Source organism: Phyllobates terribilis, unplaced genomic scaffold (assembly GCF_046119375.1).
Source record: "Phyllobates terribilis strain yellow unplaced genomic scaffold, ASM4611937v1 Scaffold_12__6_contigs__length_324123572, whole genome shotgun sequence".
In the NCBI taxonomy this organism is placed as follows: Eukaryota; Metazoa; Chordata; class Amphibia; order Anura; family Dendrobatidae; genus Phyllobates; species Phyllobates terribilis.
In genome coordinates this window covers 79,924,958-79,942,158 of record NW_027362772.1, presented here as the reverse complement: position 1 = coordinate 79,942,158, position 17,201 = coordinate 79,924,958, and positions in this window count along the sequence as shown.

Here is a 17,201-nt window from a genome sequence, read left to right as displayed (position 1 = left end):
GGCTGACGCTGGCAGCGTCCGGGACAGGGAGACTCCTCTTACCTGCTCCCGCGACCGCTCCTGCGTCACCCGTCTTCTCCTGGTGCTGGTCGGGGCCTGTGACGACTGGGGCACTGCCGATGCTGGGCAGCTTAGTCTGCTGCCGGTCCGCCATTTTGCTCTCCGTTCCCGATGTCTTTCCCCCCCCCCCCGGCGGACCGTGGCCTACCTTGCGATGATCTTCCTCCGTAGGCCGCGGCTCCGCAGTCGATCGTCGGGGTTGAGGACCTTGCGTCGCGCTCCTGTGACGTCAGCGTCACTCCCTCTCCCTTCCAGGACCTTACGCAGCGTCAGTGCGTGGGGCGGAGCTTCGGATCCCACGCGCTTTCGGCGTCCACGCCCCTCTTCTTCCCGAGCGGCGTCCCGAAAATGGCGTCTGATGGCGGGAAACTTCTCTCAGGTAAGTGCAAAAGTCTTTTTCAGGCACGCAATACCCGTTGGTGGCGGGTTGGTTTGAATCCTGCCGACTACGCCAAAGTTGACGCGCCCCCTGGGCCTGTGTTGTGCAGGGAATACCCGGAGCCGGATCGCTGGGGGTTGTAGTCTCCGTGGCGGTGACCCGGTCCGTGCCCAGGGTGGTCAATTCAGTGGCAGTCTTAGTGTAATAACAAGTGTCCGACTACGCCACCCGTGGATTGCGGTCAATGGAGACCGCCGCTGCAAGGCAGACCGCTGAGGCCCGTGTTATATGTGCAGCTAAGAATGGGATGACTCCCCACAGGAGGAGTACAGCCTCAGGGCAGTTAGCGTGGATGATGGGAGTGATGGTGGAGATAGTACCAGTACCAATAGTGCCGGAGGAGCAAGAAGTCACAGACAACGTGTTGCAATCCAATGTCCTTTACTCACAGTTTGTATTCTCCAGGTCACTCTCGCGAAGCAGTGACCACCCAAGCCGTGCTGCGTCCACCAGGCAAGGGACTCGGTCAACTCCCAGGTCTTTCTGGAGTATGTCTCAAAGCTCCCTTCCGTCCTTTCTCTTGCTCGTGCCCCACCAGTGACCAAGCTTATGTCCAGCTCCCGCGGGCCTTCTCTTGGGAGGGCTACGTGCCCATGTCCCTGACCCTATATGGTATGCCTTCCTAGCAAGGTGTAACGAGGGGTCGCACCAAGGGCTGGTCACGACCTCCGGTTCTTGGCTGAAGATGATTCGCTTCCACCAATTTGGGATCCGGTACCCTGTTCTGCCAACCCGTCACCCGCAATATCCTGGGTCCTTAGGGTTCTCTCTTCCTTCTCGTTCCTGAGCCTTTCTGTTTCACTTGTTACTTCTGTTCTGGTCTTGTTTCCTTTTCCTTTCCACTGTTCCTTCTCCTCTCTCTCTCTCTGGCCCCGGCCTCTGTGCTAGGCTTGCCCAGGGAGCAGAGCCCATGCAGCAGCCCTGCTCCCTGCCTTCTCCACTTCTCCTCACAGACTGAACTTCTTCTTCTTTCTCTTTCAGTGCTGGCTGGGCCTCACAGGCTAGGCCCGCCTCCGGAGCAGAGCTCCACAGAGGCCCTGCTCTGTCACTTCCTCTCTCAGACTGAACACTGTTCTAAGATAGTGCCCACCTTATATACCTCCCTCTGACCATGAGCCCAGGTGACTAGCAACCAATGGGCTCCTTCCTATGCTCCGGACCCAACCCCTATCTGCCCCTATAGCACTGGGTATTCCACCCCCCTCCCCACTCCAGCCAGGGACAGATGCTGTCGTGCCTGCACTTCTGTCTAGTGGGAGCACCGTTGAGCTGTCCCTCGGAAATGGGGTGTGTGTGCTGTATGCAGCCTACTTAGCCTTGATCCATACTCCATCCTTACCCGGGAGTGGGATATCACACCTCTGGATGAGGTGCAATACCTCTGTAGTGACCAAGTCCTTGGGGCGCTACATATGGCCAATCACCTTGCGTAATTACTGAATTGTCGGCCCCCGTATCTATTTGGAAATCGATTTCATGTCCCCCTGGTAGGTTCACCTGCACTATACAACTGGGAGTTGGGGGTAAGGAGATGAGGGGGTTCATGTGCAAGCTACCCTCATCCTATGGGGGCGTTGTTTGGTCGGCTGGAGGACCCGTACTCTGAGCATTTGGATACGGGTTGGTCCTACAGTTCTTTCTAAAATGTCCTGGCTTTTTACATCCGTAACACAGTTTCTGTCCTCCTCCTTCAGTCCGTCCTCTGCCTCTGTTGTTTCTGGGGGTCGTCTCTACTATATGTATTCTGGCAGCTCTTTTTGCCTGCGCTATGTCATGCTGTGCCCCCTGAGCTATTCTAGCTAAATCTTCTGCCTTCACTGATCTCCAGTCCGGTCTACTTGCTTTTACCTTCTCTGCAATCTCTTTCTTTAGTCCATTCATGAAAGCACTTGCTAATACCCTCTCACTAGTCTTATTCCCGGGGTTGAACCCCATTTCTGACCAGGTTTTCTTTAGTGCATAGAAATAATCCTTAGGATCTTCCTCCTTTCCCTGCACTCTATCTTCTAGTGTAACTTGCTTTTCTGCTTGCCTGTCTTGACATGCTTTTACCAACGCTGCTGCGAATAGGACTCCAGCTGCTGCATCATTAGATTCTGCATCTACGGGTCCGGTCCTATTGGCATACTGTTTTTTTTGTCTCATCTATCAACCTATCATAGCGGGCTTCATCTGCCAATTTTCCCTTAATTACCCCCTGCAGATCTATTCTAGTGGCATGATACGTATCCTGTATGGTGGTGATCATTCTAGCAAAACCCATAGGGGACTGGGACGGATCTGGCAGCTGGGAGATCAGTGCCAACTGCTCTGAAGGGCTCCATGGTCTATACATTAACATTGTACGAGCTTCCTGACCTGGAACCACTGCATCCCCCCCTGCTGCTGCTGCTGCTGCTGCTGGTGCTCCTGGCACAACTACCGTCCTCATTGGGAATAGACTAGCTGGGTGGGGTCTCGGTCCTCCACATGCCACACAGATGTCTACTGTCAAGGGATTCTGCTGTCCACATCTGGGGCAAACCCAACATTTAGGTTCCTGGGAATTCTGGTACTGGGGTGGGGGTGACGTCGGGAGCGGACAGGGAGGAAAATCTGTCATTCCAGTTTTTGTCAGTCTGTAACGTCCGTCTCCTAATTCTTCAATCTCTCCTTCAAAATAAGCGCATGCATTCATCCATACATCTACTGTCCCTAACAGACCCTTATCTTTCAGCCATCCATGATAGGAGTTAAAGAAGGATTTCCATTTCTCTCCATTCATCTCTCCATTCTCATTCATTCCCGCTTTACACAATATTTTGTCAATTCCAATCAGTGCCTGTTTCCCTTCTCTGCGTACCACTAAGTCTTTGGCTATAATGCCTTCCTTGGCATTTTGGTTCCCCATTTTTTCGGTTCTCCTCACCTAGAAGAGACTCCTCAGTCACTTAGACAATGGTCACTTAGACAATGGGCCACAAAGGTTTCTGAACCATTCCACTACTAGCCTCTCTAGGACTTATACGCCAACCAGAAAAACAGACCAAAAACATCAATCCCGGGACACATCCACAACACAATCATCGGATCCATACTTTCATTCTTAAATTCTCCAAAGGATAGAAGGCAGGACTGTCAATTTATCTGAGGGATTCTACTGGTTCAAAGGGACCTGAGCCAGACAACAATCTGTTGAATTACCTGGGGAGCCGACCGCTCGGGGGTGAGGGAGTCTCTTCTATGCAGTGATATAATTAGGTAGAATATAACAGTTATTCTTACCTCAGCACTGTATATATCACCAACAGAGAGCTTCACTCGTCCCACGTCTCGGACCGGTCGAGCACCCTTGGGTAGATTAACTCAAGGTCCCTGTTCGAGGCGCCAGCTGTCGTCACTGAATTTTGGGTCTTCTATCCTTTGGATTACGAGCTCGGAGAGAATGAAGAAACAGGACAGGATGTTTGTGTCTAAACATACTCTAAAAACTTTATTACAAAACACAGGGCTAATATACACCCTAAAGGCAGGAAACGGATTTGCCACATATGGTTCGATTATACAGTTTAGCTGAACAAGCGAAAAAAGCTAGTTTCTGTATGCTTTAAAATATTTAATTAGACTTATCTAGTTAGCAAGGTCATTTCATCTTTCTGCAAGAACACATTATTGCTACACTAGAAGAAACATCTGGCCAGGGAGAATCACTTTATCTTCTCCCAAGGACACGCTATTGATACAAGAAGGAACATTCATAGCTGTTGTTTTCACCTAAAATAACTGTCAGACTTATATAGCATAGATGGGGCCTTTAAACTTGAGGGACTCCAGCTTCTGCTATAACAGAAGCATGGGGCATTATATGGGGGGGGGTGACATCCTGCATGGGGCATTATATGGGGGGGTGACATCCTGCATGGGGCATTATATGGGGGGGTGACATCCTGCATGGGGCATTATATGGGGGTGACATCCTGCATGGGGCATTATAAAGAGGGGGGGTGACATATTGCATGTGGCATTATATAGGGGGGAGACTTCCTGCATGGGGCATTATAAAGAGGGGGGGAGACATCCTGCATGGGGCATTATATAAGGGGGGAGACATCCTGCATGGGGTATTATAAAGAGGGGGGGAGACATCCTGCATGGGGCATTATATAGGGGGGGGAGACATCCTGCATGGGGCATTATAAAGAGGGGGGATAACATCCTGCATGGGGCATTATATGGTGGGGAAGAGGGATATCCTGCATGGGGCATTATATGGGGGGAAAGGGACATCCTGCATGGAGCATTATATGGGTGGGAAAGGGACATCCTGCATGGGGCATTATATGGGGGCCAGTATCCTGTATAGAGCGTTATAAGGGGGCCAGTATCCTGTATAGAGCGTTATAAGGGGACCAGTATCCTGTACGGACCGTTATATGGGGGCCAATATCCTGTATGGAGCGTTATATGGGGGCTAGTATTCTGTATGGATCGTTATGTGAGGGCCAGTATTCCGTATGGAGCGTTATATGGGGGCCAATATTCCGTATGCAGCTTTATATGGGGGCCAGTATTCTGTATGGAGCATTTTATGGGGGCCAGTATCCTGTGTGGAGCAATTCGCCGTTTTTTGAGCTTTTGTAGAATTTACAATAGATATATCTCATGTACTGTAAGAAGTGAAATCTTTGCATTGTATTATATATATATATATATATATATATATATGAATCGTGGTATGTGTTAAGGGGGCCCACTGAGACTCTTTTGCCCAGGGCCCAGAAAAACCTGGAGCTGGCCATGACAATAGGGATATGTTTTCTGAGATCCCAGATCATAGAAACGTAATAAAATATTTTAGTTTTTCTGTAGAGCATAGACCCGGACGTCAGCTGGCCAATACAGGTGCCCTGTCCAGGGTCCTAGTTTTGGTTTAATGATTTAAGAGCTAAGAATATTCCGGTGCTGAGGTAGAAATGACGCGCCCCTGGGCCTGTGTCGCGCAGCGTTGCGCACGCGGGAGCTTACCCGGAGCCGGATCTGTTGAGGGTTGTAGTCTCGTGGCGGTGATCCGGTCCGTGCCCAGGGAGTCAGACTAAGTGGCGCTGTATTAGCGGTAGATGTTGAACGACTACGCCACCCGTTGAGTACAGCTAAGGAGCTGCTGCTGCAGGGCAGACCGCTGAGGCCGGTGGTAGGATTGTGCAGCGTGATAGTATAACCCCCAACGGGAGGGGTATGGCCTCAGGGCAGCCGACGTGGATGATGGGGGTAGCAGGAACCACTCGGAGACGGTACGGTGTAGTTCAGGGTCTTTACTGGTGACAAAGATAGACCCTCCCGGAGTACTGGCTAGCGATTGGGGCCTGGTCAGTCCTTGAGCAGATGGGATCTCCCCTGGCCAGGCGGAGTTGTAGGCCTCCCAAACTAACGATACTCTTCTGGCTACCTTGCTAGAGGCGGGTATAAGTAGCCCACGTCCCTGAGTGTACCGTGTGGTGCTCACCCGTATGGCCGGTGACTCGGGGCCTTCTAGTAGCTTCCGCTCCACGACGGCGGTGCTGGTCCCACACGTGTGACCGTGCCTTCGGGTTTCTGGGCCAGAGGACCTGCAATCCCCTGCCGGTCGGTTTCTGCTGCTGGATAGGAGTTAGTCCCCACAGCCTCGGACTCCGGGTCCGGTGATAACTTCTCAGTCAGGGCGAGCTCTGCAGCTGCCAGCCCCTGACTCCTTGTAGCACTGCTCCCACAGAGCTCCTGATGTTCTTTTCCTATATCTGCTTCTCTGTCTCTACTTCTTCTCTACTCACTAACCCTGCCTCAGCCCCAGGTTTATATAGGGGAAGTTGTTCCCCTCCCAGGACTGGGCAGGAGGTGCGGCATGCATAGGATTCCTGACCAAGAGACCTCCCACCTGCTCTCAGACATAACATTGCTGTTACTGTGGAAACCAGACCCCTGGGGTGCCACATTCCCCCCTAGTGAAATTTAGTACTCCGGGACTAAACATATTTTAGAAAAACATAACCAATACAAACAGAAACGGTACAATAAAAAAAAACATATTAGAATGGTCACGGCGTGTCCGCAACCGGGTGCAGTTTTTGAAGAAAAGCAAGGTGTCCATTTCACCAAAACAGGGAGACGTAACCAGGTAGGGGTCTGTCCTGCCCCGAGTCCTTAACAGTCTTTAGTCCATCCCTAGGTTACGCTCCAACCATGTATAAAGGATTCCCGGTAAATCCACCAAGGACTCCTATAAATAACTAGAAACACATAATTATACACAAGTAACAGACAGGTGACCACAAATAAAACAATTTAAACACTTCAAATCCTCCAACGTGCGGGTAACTGGCCTCTAGTGGCCCTAGTGGACCTACGGAGCTGACTGTCTAGCCCTGAACTACAGGGTGTAGGAGCTGTCAAGGGTAAACTGGGCAGCTGTCCACGGGCCCTTTGGCTCACTAGAGGTATGGCAGGTTCACTATAAGCAGAGGGTTGATCCTCCTGGTCTGCCTGTGTGGGGTCTTCTGCCTCCTGGACCGGCTGTTCTTCCAGCTCTACCTGTTGCTCCGTAGGTGCTTGGGATGCTGGTTGGAGGAAGGTGAGTACAGGTACCACAACTGCGCCATTGACTTGAGTCCAAGACCGAGGGAAGTCTCCGAACACAGTACTAACCATGTCTTCCCTTTCCTCTACGGGTCGAGGGTCTTCTTGTTCCTCTTCAGGGTTCCGTAGCTGTTCGGGACACTTCTTCAGGTGATCCCGGGATACAATGGTTGTGGTTTCCCCTCCGTCTTTACTGATGGTACAGACCTTTGGGTTGTCGTGGCTTGAGGGCAGTACGATGTACGGGTCCTTCTCCCACTGGTCGTCCAACTTGTGGAGCCGCCTTTTCCTCTTCAAGACCTGCTCTCAGGGTACCAGGGGAACAGCGGGAGCATACTGGTTGTAAGTTTTCTCTTGTCTTTCCCTAGCTTGACAGAGACTTCGCTCCACGCTCTCCTGTACTTTCCGGTACTGCTGCTGCCTCTCTGTGTCCCAGTCTGCTTCTGGTGAAGTGTCCTCGGGTGTCAGGACTCCCATCTCAGGTCAACAGGTAGCTTACCAGGTCTTGCCCTCATCAGGTAAGCCGGGGTACAGTTGGTGGAACCTACCGGGATGTGGTTGTATAGGTCCACTAGGTCGGGCAGCCTCTCGGGCCACAGACTGCGTTCTTCCAGGGGCAATGTTTTCAGAAGATCTATCACCACCTGGTTCATTTTCTCACAAAGTCCATTAGTTTGCGGATGATAGGGTGTCGTCCTTATCTTCCGGCAGCCATACAGAGTGCAGAATTCTTGGAAGACCTCCGCTTCAAAGGCAGGTCCCTGGTCTGTCAAAACTTGGTCCGGGTACCCGTGTGGACGGCAGAAATGCTGCTGGAAGGCTCTAGCTGCTGTTCGAGCTGTTAAGTCCTTGACGGGGACGACAGCCAAGAACCGGGAGTAGTGATCCACGATGGTTAGTGCGTAGACGTAGCCACTTCTGCTTGGGGTCAGTTTTACATGATCCAAGGCTACCAGTTCCAACGGCTGCCGGGTGACGATGGACTGCAGGGGAGTCTTCTGGCTGGCACGGTCCTTCCTTCTTAGGTTGCACGGGCCACAGTCTCTGCACCACCTCTCGATGGTTCCCCTCATGCCTACCCAGTGGAACTGCCCGCGCAGCAGGAACTCCAGCTTCTTCCATCCGAAGTGTCCAGCCCCGTCGTGGTATGCCTCCATCACCATGGCTGCGTCTCTTCGTGGCACCACTACTTGCCAAATTAGTTCATGCGTCCGGGAGTTAACCATTCGGCGGCACAACTTCCCCTTATAAAGGAACAGTCGACTCTTCTCAGCCCACAGTTGCTTGGCTTCCTCCGGAGCGTCTGGGTCAAGGCGAGCCTCTGGCCGAGTCAGCATCTCCTTCACCAGTCGGACGGCAGGGTCACTGTCTTGCGTTTCCGCCCAGTTGTAGTGAGGCAAGGGATTAAACGTAGCAGCTTGCTTACTCCTTACCCGGTGGGAATACTGGATAGTCCCATGACGGTGGAACGCGGGGAGTTCGACTTCTTCCAGTCCCTCTGGATCTTCTCCTACGTCCGGTAGGTTTGGCATTCTGGACAAGGCATCCGCGTTGGTATTGGAGCGTCCTGCCCGGTATTTGATTGTGAACTCAAAGTTGGACAGGCGGGCCATCCATCTCTGCTCCAGGGCACCGAGTCTTGCCGTATCCAGGTGTGTCAACGGGTTGTTATCCGTGTACACGGTGAACTGGGAAGAGGCGAGGTAGTGCTTAAAGCGTTCGGTGACTGCCCACACCACTGCCAGGAACTCTAGCTTAAATGAGCTGTAATTCTCAGGGTTTCTCTCGGTGGGTCGCAGTTTTCGGCTGGCGTAAGCGATTACTCGTTCTTTCCCCTGCTGGATCTGGGACAGCACGGCTCCTAGCCCGATGTTACTTGCGTCGGTGTAGAGGATAAAGGGCTGGCTGTAATCAGGGTACGCCAGGATTTCATCCCCCGTGAGGGCCATCTTCAGCTGGCGGAAGGACTCTTCTTCTAACTTCTCCCATCTGAAGGGTGGCTTCTGGTTCTTGGCCTTCCGGGACTGGCCTATCAGGAGGTCCTGCATAGGAGCTGCCTTTTTGGTGAAACCGGGGATGAATCTGCGGTAATAGCCTACCAACCCGAGGAACTGCCGCACTTCCTTTACACTGGAGGGACTTGGCCATTCCTTAATTGCGGTGATCTTATCAGGGTCGGGAGCCACTCCATCAGCGCTCACCACGTGTCCCAGGTACTGCACCTTTGGTTTCAGGAGGTGACACTTGGAGGGTTTCACCTTTAGGCCGTAGCTTGCCAGAGCTTCGAACACTTCCGCCAGGTGTTTCAGGTGGTCCTCATACGTCTTGGAATATACGATGACATCGTCCAGGTACAACAGGACCGTCTTGAAGTTTCTGTGGCCCAGACAGCACTCCATTAATCGTTGGAAGGTTCCTGGTGCGTTGCAGAGTCCGAACGGCATGCAGGTAAACTCGCTAAGTCCCATCGGGGTGGTGAATGCGGTCTTCTCCCGGTCCGCCTCTGCTACAGGAACCTGCCAGTACCCACTAGTGAGATCCAAGGTAGAGAAGAAGTTAGCAGATCTTAAAGCAGCCAAAGACTCCTCTATCCTTGGTAAGGGGTACGCATCCTTGTGTGTGATACGGTTGATTTTCCGGTAATCTACACACATCCTCATGGTGTTGTCTTTCTTTTTGACTAAGACTAGTGGAGCTGCCCAGGGGCTACAGCTATCCCTGATCACCCCAGCCTCCTTCATGTCTCTAAGCATCCCCTTGGCGTGTTGGTAGTGTGCAGGGGGTACGGGTCGATACCTCTCTTTTATGGGAGGATGGTCTCCCGTGGGGATGTGGTGTTCTACCCCCTTGACTCGCCCGAAGTCTAACGGGTGTTTACTAAACACTCTCTCGTACTCTTGAACCACCCGATAGACTCCCTGTTTCTGGTGTGAGGGAGTGGAGTCAGTACCCAAATGTAGTTGCTGACACCAGTCCTCCATTGTTTTCTTAGAGCCGTTACCTTCCTCCGGGGAAGATGGAGGCAAGGGTTCTACGGACTGTATGGAATCTTGATTGATGGTATACAATTTGGCTAGCGTGGCATACCGGGGCAGGTACACTTCCCTCTTCCCGATATTTATTATGCGAATGGGCACCCTCCCATGGCGTACATTGACCACCCCCCGTGCTGTCAAAATGGTGGGCCTACTGTCTGAGTAAACTGGTTCTACCATTGCCTGGTAATCTCTACCTCTCAGACCAATAGCTGCCCGGCACCAAATCATCATTTCACTTTTCGGGGGCATGGCAATAGGGAAAGGGTCACACATTCGCACGCTACCAATCTCACCACCGGAGAGTTCTAGCTGTTGCCGTCGCATCAGTGCCCGGATCTCTTTCTGGAGCACTCGCTGCTGGCCGGAGCTGGCGTTCTTGGCAACCTGCTGTAAAAGGAAAATCACCTCTGCAAGACAATATTCAATTACATTAGTTCCTAGAGTTATCTTTGGGTGACTCTCGTGTTTGTCAATGTCTACAATGATCAGTCCCTGTGCTGCCAGTTCGACTCTACCGATTTTAATGGTCACCTCTTTAAATCCAATCTGTGGCACGGGCTGACCATTGCTGGCGATGATACTCAAGTCGTCGTCAAGGTAGCGGGTGATATCCGAGTCATTCCAGTACTGCTTGAAGAGCACGTACGGGATGGTGGTGACCTGTGACCCGGTGTCCAGTAGGGCACTCATAGGAATGCCATCCAGTACCACGGGTAAGACTGGACGTCCTTCCACATATTTGTCGCGCCAGTTCGATGGGCCTGGTGATCTTTTTCCTGGGGGTTGGCCCTCTACCCCAGGTTGTGCCAGTTTAAAGGACAGTACCTTGCCATATGTCCGGGTTGATTGCAGCGGCGGCAGATGGGTCGTCCGTCCTCGTTGTATCGGTCGCTGGGTCTTCCTCTGGCCGGTGGGGTCCTCCTTGGTCGACGCCACGGGATGTCCTCCGGTCCGGATGCCAGCTGGATCTTCCCTGGAGTGGAAACCTGTAAAGACTGCACAGTTCGGGTTAGCGCAGCAACGCTTTTAGCTAGCTCTTGGACCTGATGGTGCAGGTCTGGAGCCGGGTCATTGTTCAAAGCCTGCGCATCAGCTCCCACAGGCCCTGCCGACAAGGGCGCCGCCTCCTGGTGGTAAGTGGTAGTGGGGCGTCTGGGGGTCACAACGCCACCTGGTGCCGGTTCTCGAAGCACCCGGATGGCTCTGTCCTTGAACTGTGCAAATCCCAGATGAGGGTCCTGTAAGGCCATTGCCCGCAACTGGGTTCGGTGGGCATTGCAATATAAACCCTCTATAAATTGTTCAGTCAACAGCCTGTCCTCGTCTCCCACGCCGTCAGGGTCGGTCTGCTTAATGGCTCTCAGGGCCTCTTGTAGGTTCAGGGCATAGTCCCTTATACTCTCATGTGCCCGCTGTTTGCACCCGTAGAATCTAAGCTTGATCTCGGCTGAGGTGCGGGTATCAAAGGTGTCCCTCAGCCGGGTTAGTATCCCTGCGACAGTCCTCCCCCCAGGTGGCCAGGACTTTACCTCCCTTTGGGCTGCCCCGGTTAATTGGGCCACCAGGATGCTCACTTTTTGCTCCTCTGTGAGGGGGTACACCTGGAAGAGGCTATCCAGCTTTTCTCTAAAGTCATGCAGGGTATGTGACTCCCCTGAGTACCGGGGTAGCCAGGCTGCCCCCGGGATATAGGGCATGGTGAAAGGCATGACCGCAACAGCGGTGGCGCTGGCGGGGGTTGACGCGGTGAAGCTCTCCTCCGTATCCGACATCCTTCTCCCCCCTAGTGGACCGTGGCCTACCTTGCGATGATCCTCTTCCGTAGGCCGCGGCTCCGCAGTGGATCGTCAGGGTTGAGGACCTTCCGTCGCGCTCCTGTGACGTCGGCGTCTGCTGGGCTCCTTCCAGGACCTTACGCAACGTCCGGACGTGAGGCGGGGCCTCAGTTCTCGCGCGCTTTCGGAGTCCACGCCCCTCTTCTTCCCGCGCGGCGTCCTCAAGATGGCGTCCAATGGCGGGAAAACTCCATGTATGGCGGGAAGAAGGCTGAAGATGGCGCCGGATGGCGGGAAAACTCCACCGATGGCGGGAAGGAAGCGGAAGATGGCGCCGGATGGCGGGAATCTTCACCACAGGTAAGTTTGAACAGTCTTTTTCAGGCACGCAGTACCCGGTGGTTGCGGGCACGAAATCCTGCCGACTACGCCAAAAGTTGACGCGCCCCTGGGCCTGTGTCGCGCAGCGTTGCGCACGCGGGAGCTTACCCGGAGCCGGATCTGTTGAGGGTTGTAGTCTCGTGGCGGTGATCCGGTCCGTGCCCAGGGAGTCAGACTAAGTGGCGCTGTATTAGCGGTAGATGTTGGACGACTACGCCACCCGTTGAGTACAGCTAAGGAGCTGCTGCTGCAGGGCAGACCGCTGAGGCCGGTGGTAGGATTGTGCAGCGTGATAGTATAACCCCCAACGGGAGGGGTATGGCCTCAGGGCAGCCGACGTGGATGATGGGGGTAGCAGGAACCACTCGGAGACGGTACGGTGTAGTTCAGGGTCTTTACTGGTGACAAAGATAGACCCTCCCGGAGTACTGGCTAGCGATTGGGGCCTGGTCAGTCCTTGAGCAGATGGGATCTCCCCTGGCCAGGCGGAGTTGTAGGCCTCCCAAACTAACGATACTCTTCTGGCTACCTTGCTAGAGGCGGGTATAAGTAGCCCACGTCCCTGAGTGTACCGTGTGGTGCTCACCCGTATGGCCGGTGACTCGGGGCCTTCTAGTAGCTTCCGCTCCACGACGGTGGTGCTGGTCCCACGCGTGTGACCGTGCCTTCGGGTTTCTGGGCCAGAGGACCTGCAATCCCCTGCCGGTCGGTTTCTGCTGCTGGATAGGAGTTAGTCCCCACAGCCTCGGACTCCGGGTCCGGTGATAACTTCTCAGTCAGGGCGAGCTCTGCAGCTGCCAGCCCCTGACTCCTTGTAGCACTGCTCCCACAGAGCTCCTGATGTTCTTTTCCTATATCTGCTTCTCTGTCTCTACTTCTTCTCTACTCACTAACCCTGCCTCAGCCCCAGGTTTATATAGGGGAAGTTCTTCCCCTCCCAGGACTGGGCAGGAGGTGCGGCATGCATAGGATTCCTGACCAAGAGACCTCCCACCTGCTCTCAGACATAACATTGCTGTTACTGTGGAAACCAGACCCCTGGGGTGCCACAGAAACAGATGGGAGGATATGTAACATGAGCGGAGGAAACGTGTGGTGTGTGCATGTCACCTTCGATCCGCTCATGAGAACAGTGTATTTTCTGGCTAATCACCTGCAATGTTCAGGTCTGGTATAATAGGGCTGAGAGTCCACAAGAAGAGGCTCTCTCTGCTCCTGGGAAAACTGCTGTGAGTAAAGCAATTGTTTGGGTTAAGAGCTGTGAACGAGGCCGAGCTCTGGTGAGTCAGGACTTTGTAAAATTGGTTGTAACCAGTAGTACCAAACCTGCCTCGTATGAATTGTGCCTTGGAATACCTGAAGCACATGTCTGGTCCAGGGGACGGTGATCGCTTGAACTTATTCTCTAATCCTGTCACAATATATAAATAGTTACATATATATAGATTTTTATATTTACTTATATAAATAAAATATGCAAGTGTGTATGTGTGTGTATATAATATACATATATATATATATATATATAGTGCAGACCAAAAGTTTGGACACACCTTCTCATTTAAAGATTTTTAAATCTAGACAACCTCTTGAAGCTCATCAAGAGAATGCCAAGAGTGTGCAAAGCTGTCATCAAAGCAAAAGGTGGCTACTTTGAAGAACCTAGAATATAAGACATATTTTCAGTTGTTTGACACTTTTTTGTTAAGTATATAATTCCACATGTGTTATTTCATAGTTTTGATGCCTTCAGTGTGAATGTACAGTTTTCAAAGTCATGAAAATACAGAAAAATCTTTAAATCAGAAGGTGCGTCCAAACTTTTGGTCTGTACTGTATATATATATATATATAAGACAGCACTATTTAATCATTACTCACTAGCAGGTGCCAGGCCTCCAAGCAGTCTGTCCAAACTGTTGCATATCAATGGAAAGTATATCAAAAGGCAGCACTCCAAAAATTCGTTAGAAAAAATGGACTTTAATGAGCCCAAGAAGCAACGTTTCGGTTCATAGAACCTTTTTCAAGCAGAGTTCAAATGCATATGGTGCAATATATATAGTTACAAACAGTGATTCCATAATTACAATTAATTTATACAAAACCATGATTTCACAAAGAAAGTGCAAAAGTGCATATCTCAAAATAATATTAAAATTACATACATAGTGATACATTTTAAACAGATACATTATTATCATCAATATCATGATCCATAACCCTCATAAAGTGACAAGTGCTTTGATTGATAATTATTAGTGCCAGGTGTACATTGTAAATAATACATATGAGGGTGCGACTCACCCCGCAGCAATCATGCATAACCACACATCCTACTTCCTCCACGCTGTTCTCGGCGTCTCAGAATCCAATCTGCGCATGTCTCCCATGGGACCCACATTGTTTTGTCACATGACCGGGGCAAACCTAGTCCGCCCATATCGTGACATCACCGGGCAAGCGCTTTACACTTCTAACACTACGGTCGCTATCTTTTTAATTGGCAAACTCCACCAGAAGATTATTTTCAAATATGAACAAAATGTGCACTCAAATAATTAATCCTATCCTCTATTAACTGCAAGAACGCGCCCACTTTTCATTATCAGGGACACCATCCTATTCATAATTTCTCAATTTATTTATATTATAATAACAGTATCCATACGGTAATTCCTATGTCCATAAATGAACGGAGAGATAATATATTAATACATAACCCAAACACCCTTCCATGGAATTCCCTATCCCTAGGTTCATCCATGGAGTGAAATTAAGAGGTCAGAGGAGGAACCTTCCTCAGGTCCCCACCCCTTTCCCAATCTCAGGCAATAATTGGGAATACATTATAGTTCAATTCTCTCCATAAACAGGAATACCATTTCATAATGTAGAAATATATTTTTATAACTTCATTAGGTGGAAACTTGAATATTTTCAACTACTATATATATAAAGAAAACATTTTTTTAAGAAAAAATCCATTCCCAGAGGAAGTCTCCCTTTCTTTATACGCATGTTGCAGCAGGTCGCGTCGACTCCACAAAATATCATAGTGAGAGTGATTGATCTGCAAGAAACCAAAAATATCCATATATAAATATATTAAAATATAAAAATCCAATTATATTTAAAATACCCCAAATTTCATACACTGCTGATGTCTGAACATACTCCTCAGGTGATACCTGCTGTAATAAATTCAGCATTCAGTCCATTTGGCTTCAACGTATTCAAGTTATGGATCCACTCAAGTTCCTTTCTTTTTAATAATCGTATTCTATCTCCACCCCGTCTTTGTAAAGGGACCGCATCTATAATTCTAAATCTTAATTCTATCACAGTATGTCCCGCCTCCACAAAATGCTTTGATACAGGTAAGTCCATCCTCTTTTTTCTAATGGAATGTCTATGATTATTCATGCGAGTTTTAAAATCGCACATAGTTTCTCCTATATACCAAAGTGAGCAGGGGCACTCTAACAGATATATTATATAGTCAGAATCACATGTAAAAAAAATTTTTATGTTGTATACTTTTTGAGTTTTTGGATGAAGAAACCGATCACCTTTTAACATAAACGGGCAGTTGACACATGAAAGACATGGATAACAACCCTTTCTACCTCTACCCTTAATGAATGTCTGAGTCACAGTTTTAGAGGGGCCAATATCTGAATGTACTAGTACATCTTTAATATTTTTATTTCTTCTATAAGAAAAAAGAGGGGGATTTTTAAATTCTGGCACATCCGGGAAACATCTATTTAACATTTTCCAATGACTCCTGTCTATATTTGCCACCTGTTCACTCTCTTCACCATATGTCGATACCATAGGTATTCTATCATCCTTATTATTTTTGGTCATTTTATTCAGAATAATATCCCTATTTAATCCACTGACTTTTTTTTCCTGTTTATTTAACAGTCTCTGAGGGTAACCTCTTGACCTAAGTTTTTTCGTAAGTTTCTGTGCACTCTTATACAGGCCCTCCTCACTACTCTTTATTCTTTTAATTCTTAAATATTGGCTAAAAGGTAATGATTCTATCATGCGTTTTGGGTGGTGACTGTTATACCTCAGGAAATCATTTCGATCCGTCGGTTTAATGAAGAGGGAGGTCAATAATTTTCCATTTTCCTGTGTGATAAAAACATCCAAAAACTGAATAGATTTACATGAACTCACCAATGTAAATTTGACAGTCCTATCGACCTGATTCAAATATCCATAAAAATCCTCCAGTTCCCCTTGTGTACCTGTCCAGAGGAGGAAGACGTCATCTATGTATCGCCACCACACCATGACATGTCTAAAGTGGTGGGACACATAGACAAAGTTCTCCTCCAATGTAGCCATAACAATATTTGCAGAAGCAGGGGCCATATTGGCCCCCATCGCGGTTCCACATTTCTGGAGGAAATATTCATCACCAAATAGGAAATAATTATGATATAATATGGACTCTAATAATTCAATAATAAATTTCCTATTATTTTCACTAAGATCCGTATAAAACAGTCTCCGTTCAATCGCCTCCACCCCCCTACCATTATCAATGGAGGTGTATAGAGATACCACATCAAATGAGGCCAAAATGACCTCACTTTTTAATTCAACTTCCTGTATTTTTAATAAAAAATCCATGGTATCTCTCACAAAGGATTTAGTATTTTTCGCCAATGGATTTAATATTCTATCAAGATAAATTCCAATTTTACTCGTTAATGAATTTACCCCGGAGACTATGGGTTGTCCCGGGGGATGATTAAGATTTTTATGTATTTTAGGAAGTACATATATCACAGGGGTGGTAGGATTCTCCACATACTGTATAAATAATCATAAAGATCTTTATCAATTATATTATTTTCCAAATCCCCATCCAAAATAACTTTCAAATAATTTAAAAAT